The sequence below is a fragment of the Aulonocara sp. 'chitande type north' Nkhata Bay genome, linkage group LG18 (genome assembly GCF_057382095.1).
Source record: "Aulonocara sp. 'chitande type north' Nkhata Bay isolate Kocher_YH1m ecotype deep benthic linkage group LG18, A_spYH_male_GT1.1, whole genome shotgun sequence".
Classification (NCBI taxonomy): domain Eukaryota; kingdom Metazoa; phylum Chordata; class Actinopteri; order Cichliformes; family Cichlidae; genus Aulonocara; species Aulonocara sp. 'chitande type north' Nkhata Bay.
In genome coordinates this window covers 2,157,291-2,166,542 of record NC_141361.1, presented here as the reverse complement: position 1 = coordinate 2,166,542, position 9,252 = coordinate 2,157,291, and positions in this window count along the sequence as shown.

The window sequence follows — 9,252 nt, the reverse complement described above, 5'->3', positions numbered from 1 at the left end:
AATCTTCACAGCATTTCCTCATCATCAAAGTTCATCTGTGGCTTAAATCTGCTGTCAAATATCAGACGGGCTGTGTTTGACTCATTCTGTAGCCCTGAGTCACTGATGGGGTTCTTCTTAATTCTAATTCAGGCTTTTTATTGATTCATCACCTCGTGCAAAGTTTCTTCTATTAGGATTATTTGTTGTGAAAATATAAGTGAAAATATGTAACCATGTCATGTAACAACATGTTTTTATGTTATGAGTAAAGGCGATGGCGTGATGATGTAAGTGGGAGCCAGACTGGCGGCATCAGTGATTATCAGGAGTGTCTGAGCTGCATGCTGTGTGCGTATTTGTATTACTCATGGTGTTAGCACTTCACTTTCATTTGAGAACAAAATGTATCCATGATGTAAAAATGTCATATAAAATATTTCAGTTTAAACTTTGGTGTTGAAATCTCCAGGAGATGAATGTAAGTCAACGTGTCGTCCTGAGAGGTGCTGAAACCCTGTGTGTGTGTGTGTGTGTGTGTGTGTGTGTGTGTGTGTGCGTGCCAGGCTCAGGCTGCCAAAGTCCCGATTTATGCCAAGATTAATTATGAGCATGTTGTCCAGATCGGGATGAAAACTGACATGACATGTGCAGTAATCACATTACAGTTCACACACGGCTGTGTGTGGTGCAGATGGGAGGATAAATCCTGCTCGCCACATGTTTTACACGAAGCATCTGAGCCGCCGCCGCTGAAGGTCTGAAGGCTCGTATGTGTTTCAGTCGTGGTGTCGAACTGAGAACATTCCTGCAAACATGCAGGAGGAAAAGGCTTCATGTCCTTCACAGAGGAGATGAGGATATTTTCCCCTCCACATCCATCCTAAACATTCACACAGCGTTCAGAGAGATGTGTAGTTGCTGGAGGGAGCATTTTATTAAGTGTGCAGCTGCTCATTTCCATACAAAGTCAGTCCAAAACCAGTTTGAAGTGGAACATGAACTACAGCTCCCGATTTACCCATGTCGGTCCTGTCGTAAGTCAAAATCAGTATTTTTGTACATTTCTCTGAGTTTTTTACAACAGTATTTTCATTTGTTGTCATTTGTGTTTGATAAAAATGGCTTTGCTTTTGTTTCTCTGTGTTTGAAGTCATCAGGAACTCATCCTAATAACCCGTCACATGATCGCTGTAAGGCTGCAGTGGAACATTTCACAAGCTTATTGATCATCTTCCCAGAGTGGAAAATATTCCATTGATTACTCTGATGATGCTGTGCTGTTTCTTTCTGATCCACTTCACACCTCTCTTTGATCCCTCATGTATACATTTCCTGACACTAAACGATTTGCAAATCAAAACATCACAGACACTCACAGACATCTTGACTCTATCTCATCTACACATATTCATAATATATCAAGGAAACTCAACCAGAAACGGTTTAAATCAAGTTCATACTATGAATGACAAACATATTTTTAAGCATCCATCCATCCATCTTCATCCGCTTTATCCGAGGCCGGGTCGCAGCAGCCTAAGCAAAGAGGCCCAGACCTCCCTCTCCCCAGCCACCTCCTCCAGCTTATCCGGGGGAATACCAAGGCGTTCCCAGGCCAGCCGAGAGATATAATCTCTCCAGCGTGTCCTGGGTCTGCCCCAGGGCCTCCTCCCGGTGGGACATGCCTGGAACACCTCACCCAGGAGGCGCCCAGGAGGCATCCTTGTCAGATGCCCGAACCACCTCAGCTGACTCCTTTCGATGTGGAGCAGCAGCTGCTCTACTCTGAGCCCCTCCCGGATGGCCGAACTTCTCACCCTATCTCTAAGGGAGAGGCCAGCCACCCTTCGGAGGAAGCTCATTTCTGCCGCTTGTATCCGCGATCTCGTTCTTTCGGTCACTACCCACAGCTCGTGGCCATAGGTGAGGGTAGGGACGTAGATCGACCGGTAAATTGAGAGCTTCGCTTTTACACTCAGCTCCCTCTTCACCACGACGGACCGGTGCAGCGTCCGCATTACTGCAGCTGCAGCCCCAATCCGTCTGTCGATCTCCGGCTCCCTTCTCCCATCACTCGCGAACAAGACCCCGAGATACTTGAACTCCTCCACTTGGGGCAGGAACTCATCCCCGACCCGGATGAGAATCTTTTTAAGCAAAGATTCTTTAAAAATGTCTCATTATCTGCTGTCGTGGTTTCTCACCATTAGATCGTTTAACTTAAAACAAGATCCTGTTATAAGCTTCAAGAATACTGGGCTGACATTACAGGTGAACTGGGGAAAATCTTCCACGTTGATATAGAGATGGACCCTTTGTCCCTGATTCTAGGTCTTCCAAGTGACCGCCTAAAAGCGGCGGCCAACAAAAGATTGTATAACACTCTAACATTTGCAGCCAGGAAAAATATCCTCTTACAATGGATCAACGATAGGACTCCCACTGTCTGTGGCTGGCGCAAAATAGTTTTTGAACTGATTCCTCTGGAATACCTCACACACGTTATACACCACAGTGTGGGTCAGTTCTATGGGATGTGGCACCCCTTTTTGGACTATATTGGACCGGACCTTTCCGCTATCTTATTCAAAGGACTACTACACACGTGATCACCACCCGGGCGCTGTAAGACTGACTCACCACCTCTTGTATGTTATATTTTGTATCTTGTATTATGCCTTATTTAAGAGCTGTTGTGTACGTTTTGTGTTTGTAATGTTTTGTTGTTCTGTGTCTACTGTCGAGACACTGTCGTGTTAAAGGAAAATCTGCAATAAAAACAATGATGAAAAAAAAAAACTTAAAACAAGATTATGTGGCTTCACATCACAGTGCTGCACCTCCACATGTTCGGACTTTTCCTGTATTTTTCAAAATCTGAAAGAAACATTCAAAATCAACAAACTTTGCACTATAAAAAATTACATCTACTTAATCATCAGACTGGCTAGAGGTTGATTTTTCGTCATTTGATGAATCAGATAAGAGTTTGTTTCATGTCTGAGGCTCGCCCTGGTTTCTGGATGCCTGGGAAAGTGACACGTTCCTGTAACGAGGTTCTCAGCAGCCACCTGAGCTCAGACGTTTGCTTTGGATCCCTGGACATGGACTTTAATCACTGAAAAATGATTATGGAAGCAAACAGATGTGTGTTTTTATACACATCAGTAATGTTATGGTCGTATTTGTGGAGGATCCTGAAACAAACTGTGCAGAAGTGATGCTCTGGGTGACGACTTTGAGATATCAGAAGTGGACTTAGTTGCTCAGTGTTGTAAACATCAGGTCATCACAGGTGATTCATCGGCTTCTGCTGCTGCTTGAAAGAAAAATGTGATGATGATGAAGAAGACTGTACAGTAACAGTGTAGTCCAGAGGATATGATTCATGGTTCCTCTGCTCTCTAACGTCATTAACAATAAGCTGACCCAAAGTCATGGGCGCTGAGGATAAGTCATATTATAGAAATCAAAGAGAGGAACCTGGTTTGAGTCGAGGCAGACGGGAAACAGATCTTCAAAAAAAAGTGAAAATTTATGGAAATGAAATGAACTCCTGCAGATCGTATCATCGCCTCGCTGACAGGAACATCTGCTGTGTAAAAATCAACACAAACAACGTTACGTCAGTTTAACATGGAGCAGCTCAGAAATGATGGACAGGCGCAAATCAGCATCAACAAAGGAGGGAAACACACCTGCAGCCTGTTTCCTCCACTGTCTGCAGTTTCATTTTCTCTGACCTTCTTCACTGTTTCAGCTTCTTTATTCTTTAAACTGAACTTTAATCTCAGCGAGTCAGAACAAAAATGCAACCAGAGCCGGAAATCACTTCTACCCACTACAGAACAACATTTATAAACTTCTCATTTCTGATGTTTTCATATGATACAGACTTTAATTTGGTTAATGATCAGCCTGCAAACTGAAGTATCCACACCAGGGGGCGCTGCAGAGAGAGAGGTTAACCAGGTGCAGGTGTTAACTTTCACTGCTACAAGGACACTGATCCATATCTTCAGTACATGTTATAAGCTTTTTATTATTATTTGCAGGAGCAATACAAGGAATAAAAGTGATGCAGTCAAAATGAAATGATGTCTTTTGTCCAGTGATCGTGGAGTTTGTTAATCTGCTGTTATAATCAGCTCTACAGTTCTGCTGGAGATTATTTCTAACTGATAAGAACGTCTAAAAGTCGCATTAGATAAGGTTCCAGAGAAATGAATATTTATTTATTTTAAATGTTTTTTAAATATTTAGTTTGATTTAGAAACACGAACTAACAGCTGCTGGTTTTACTGAGTCAAAGACAGACTTTGCTTTGTTTAAAGAAAGAAATCTTTGTGTGGATCTTTCCCTCTGCTGCAGTAAAGAAACCTTACACTGAGTTTTAAACGAACATATTAAATATAATATAAAATTATAAACATATCTTGCTTTAGCTCAATTTAAACGGTTATATGGCAGCAAACAGGCCTGCTGGGCCACAGTCCTGGATCACAAACACAAAACAATCTCAGCCGTCTGTCCCCCAGCGCATCATTTTTCAACGTCAGTGTTAATGTAAGAGAGACGAAACCTTTTATTATCCCGGACCAAACACCTCTAAGAACCAGTGAGATCAAAACAGTGATTTTAGTTTAAACTAAACAGTTCAAAAGTGAAACCAAACAACAATGATCCAAAAGATGCTGGATGATAACCCTCCATGTCCAAGTGCTCCAAAAGCACAAAGTGTTGTTATGTGACCTCATCGTTGCTGCTCCTGTGAACTCTGAACATCATTTCTGACCAAGCTGGAAACACGAGTGTTCAGACAGGCTGGTATCCAATTAGCATCTCCAGATCAGATACACGCAGAGACTTTCCAGTGCTGGAGAGGAGCTGATGAGATGTTCTGCAGAAAACTCAGCGACTGCTTTGTGTCTGTTTGGACGGCTTTTGTTCCCTCATCAGAGCTGATGCAACGTTTGCTCCAATTTTATCATCGTCACTGTTTATAGTTCAGAAGACGACTATAGTGAGTCTGGAGGGTTTCAAGCCCAAACTATTACAGGACCGTGAAGAGGTGCACAACAACCAATAACTGGCTGGACAGATGCACAAAACGACCGTAAATTTCAGGTCTTATTAACAAACGAGCAGACATAAATACTGAGCTGCTCTCAGGATGGCAAATAATCATTTTGGAAGTTTCTCAGATATGTCAGGGCGTTGTTTGAAGGTTACAACATGATTTAACCCAAAACATCTGTTTTAACCCTGATTGGGTCATTTTGGGCACCTAAAACTAACCAACAGGGTGAAAGTGGAAGTAAAAAAGGAAAAATGAACCACAGGCTCATTGTGTGGACTTTGTGTCTCGCTCTGATATGTGCTGTTATTTATTGGTGGTCAGTAATGTCGTGGCTGTGGGTCAGAGCGCACAATGAGACACAAAAAACATCTAAAAGATGTAAAAATAAAATTACCAGAAGAGGCTCAGGAACCCTGCAGCTCATTCATAATGAAGGACGCTGTTAGAATAACGTGACTCCCACATCAGAATCACGTGATCTGCTCCTCTCTTCATCACAACAGTCTGAAGGTATCGGACCACGAGTCTCTCTGATTGGCTGGAGATCAGCAGCTTCTCTGGTTTCGGGTCATCGCTCCGTCTCGTCGTGTTTGAGGCGTGTGGATTGGCGGTGAGAGCACAGCGGGCTCTCCTTCTGTACTTTCATACGGCGAGCCCGGGACTCGCGGCGAGGTCATTCATTAAACATGACCGTCTAAAAATAAAGGCCTCCTCCTTTCACCAGAACGGCGCTCTTTAATCTGGGCCAGAGCTTCGAGTGGTTTGCATCAGCACACGAGAGGCGACACGAGAGACAAAGAGAGACAAAGAGGGATGTTTCACAGCGGGAGGCGGAGGAGGAGGAGGGCGCTTCATCTTCACAGTGACCGGCCGCTGGATTTGTACTTCAATGGGGACGCAGCACGACCTCTGACCTTACTGTGTGGAAATCAAAGGCTTAAATTCATTTTGTTTCTCAGCACACAGCAGAGGATTCATTACAGCACGTTGATGTTGGCACATGAAAGAAAACCTGGATTTACAGCAGACGTGTTCATTATTCAGCTGTCGGCTCTGTTTTCAGTCTTTATGCTGAAACATCTTAAATACCTGCTGAGGTCTAAATCAGACCAAATCAGACTAAATCAGACGCTCACAGAGGGAAAATCTTTGTGTATTTCACTTAATGACAAACTGCTTTCCCTTTACTTAAAAACATGTTTGCATGATAACAGATGGAGGTCCGTGAGAGAGCGCAAACTTCCACAACACCAGCGGTCCCACCGGCAGCGTCATCGGGACTGTCAGGATCCTGTAATCAGCACAAATACTGTAAAATGCATTTGTGGCAAAAATGCACCTGAGTCCAGTTTCAGGTTGGGGCTGCTGCCCAGGGCCGTGACACAGAACTCTGGGGCCATGGTCACAGAGTCTCTGTGGGCCCCCTTCACCTCGTTCATCCAGCTGTGCGGACAGCTGCACTGATTATTAGGACATGAACTGTTAACTGCTGACAGATCTGTAGCATGTCCATGAGTCTCAGCACATTTTGACCTCCTCTGTTTTTACCATAGAGCCGTTCACAGCTTAACCACGGTTACACGTGTTTTACTTGGATTATTGAGCTGAAGAATGAATTCTTTTCTTTGTTTTCATTGAATTTTTTATGATTCCTGTGAGATAAAAAGCTCTAAAAATGTGAAGTCTGTTTTCTAAACCTTTCCTAACACTCAGTCCTCATCCTTCCCATCAGCCTCAGAGCAACCTTCACGGTCCCTGCTTCCATCATCCTGCAGCACTCAGACATCCAGATCATCACGGCACATCAGAATAACTGTAAACAGGGACATCTCAGGCCCTCCAAGGTATGGAGGCCCATCTCCACCACCACTTCCCCTGCCAGTGGCGGACTCCCTCAGACATTGGTGCGTTGGTGGTTCTTTGTGTCTGGGGATGGGTGTCCGGGTACACACCGGCTCACTCTGCTTGTCGGGGCCTGGAGCCTGGGGCTCGCTCGGGCCACTTCGGAGGTGGGGTGCCCCCGGCCTCTCGGCCTGGGGCTCGGTCACTGGCACAGCTGGCTGCCGGCGGAGCTCACGGGCTGTGGCCCCCCCACACCCTCTAGCAGATCATTACATGAAGGAACCTTTTAAAAAAACAAGCGCGTCCATGCTCACAGGTGTGCACACGGGTGATCACACCCACAAACTACACCCTTTTTGGCTCCTACCTCAAAGCACACTGTGTTCTGTTGATCTTATGTGCTGCACAATAATGTTTAACATTTAGTATTTACTGTCATATTCCCATATATCATTGTGATGCTGTTTATTCTATTACTCTTGTTCTTTGCTTGTTTTCTCTTTTTTCTTTCTCAGCAGGTGACCCAGGTTTTGTTGGTTTTTGCACTTTATCCCCGTCCCTCTTCCTCGCTCTTTTTCTTTCCCTCTTTCTTTCTCCTGTTTCTTTTCCCCAGTCAAGTCTGTCCCGTGTTCAGCAAATGAAAATAAAATAAACAGTAAAAGGTGAATCATTTGGTCCATTTGGTAAAGTAAATCCGTTGGGCATCTTTCTTTACCTTTAGACAATAATTCTGATGAAAAAGAGCCAAACGGGACAGGCAAAAAATAAATAACTGTAAACAATGTCATTATCTTTATATGGAGTGAATTTTAAATATGTATCCAGATATTTTTGTGTTTCTGAAACCGTAGCAGCAGAGTTCCCGCGCTGTGGGCGAGCAGGTGTATCTGCAGCGATGTGATTGATGTTTTTTATTGTTTCTGGGACGATATCGAACCCACGAGTTGCAGACGTCACACGGAGCGGTGTGATGGTCCTGCAGATGTAAGCTGCTGATTCACTGATGCAGAGAGTGTACACGGGTACGCCAGTGTGCTGCCTGTGCTTCATCACAGTGAACTAAAGCTAAGGAAACACATGTGACTCCCTGCACACATTCCTCTTTGCTTCTTATTGAATCAGGAAGTGCTGTCGCTGTGATGTTAAATGTCCCGTTACCTCAGAGCAGGTCTGGAGACAGTGAAGCTGAAGGCTGCCTGATGTCAGCAGATCTCACAGCTGCTGATAGCCAGACCATCCTTAGCCTGTTCGCTGTTCTTCCTTCAGAAAGCCTTCCATCACGTTGCCTTCTCTCCTTTCTCCCTTTTCTTTTTTGATGCTCTCTTTGGGAAAGCCGTGACTCACAGTGTCCATTAGCACTCAGAGAATAAATGAGCTGTGCTGTAAAGGTCAGTGTGAGTGCGGTGCAGTAAGCCACTGTATGAGCTCAAAGTGGGGTCAGCCTGATGCGTTCAGGTTATTTAGGACAAATTACTGAGAAATAAAATAATACAAACAACAGCAAAGTGGGACTTACACTTGACCTCCTCGCCACTGGCGCTACAACCACATTAAATATGGACGTAACCCTCTCGGCGTCGTCCACCGGGTTGTTTTGGCAGCTGCCGTGTTGTTTGTTTGGACTCAGCAGTGATCGTGTTTGGATCACTGCTGCTGCTGAGCGCCGTGTCAACACCTGCAGTTCCTCTAACGTCCACCAGAGGCTCCAACAGTGAGTCCGCATGGAGTCATGTTAAAAACTTAGAGCAGAAATAAACGTGTTTACAGCCTGATACAAAACGGTTTCAGTACTTCCGCTTCGTAACACCTGTACTGCCATAACTCACCTGTTTAAATTGTATTAAGTCATAAACCTGCATTGTTGGGGGCGTGGTCTCTTTGATTGACAGCTGGATGGCGACACAGGCTTGACCTCAGCTCACCCCTGACCTGGACCTGTGGACTGTGTTTGGGCAGTTGGAGCATCCATCCACTGTTTTAACAGCTTCATCAGCTGCGGGAGGGTGGAGCCCATCATGTGAAGCACAGGCTGGCTAACGGAGCCTGATGGGGTTGTTAACATGTATGTAAGTGAGCGCACATGTTAGGGAGAACATGCCATCTGCACACAGCATCCATTCATCCTTCTTCTCTGAACTCAGTGAGAACTGAGTGAAACACAGAAGCCTGAAGCAGCCGCTGCAGATGCTTCAGGCTCTCTGAGCATCAGTGAGTTCACAGATGCAGGTAAATGGGTCGTCCAATAAGAAGCTGCCCAAACCAAGGTGTGCCACGCCTTCAGAGACTCGTGCTAATACAGGAGTGGCTCGATGGACAAAACGCCAGTTTTACCAGGTTATAATTAAACC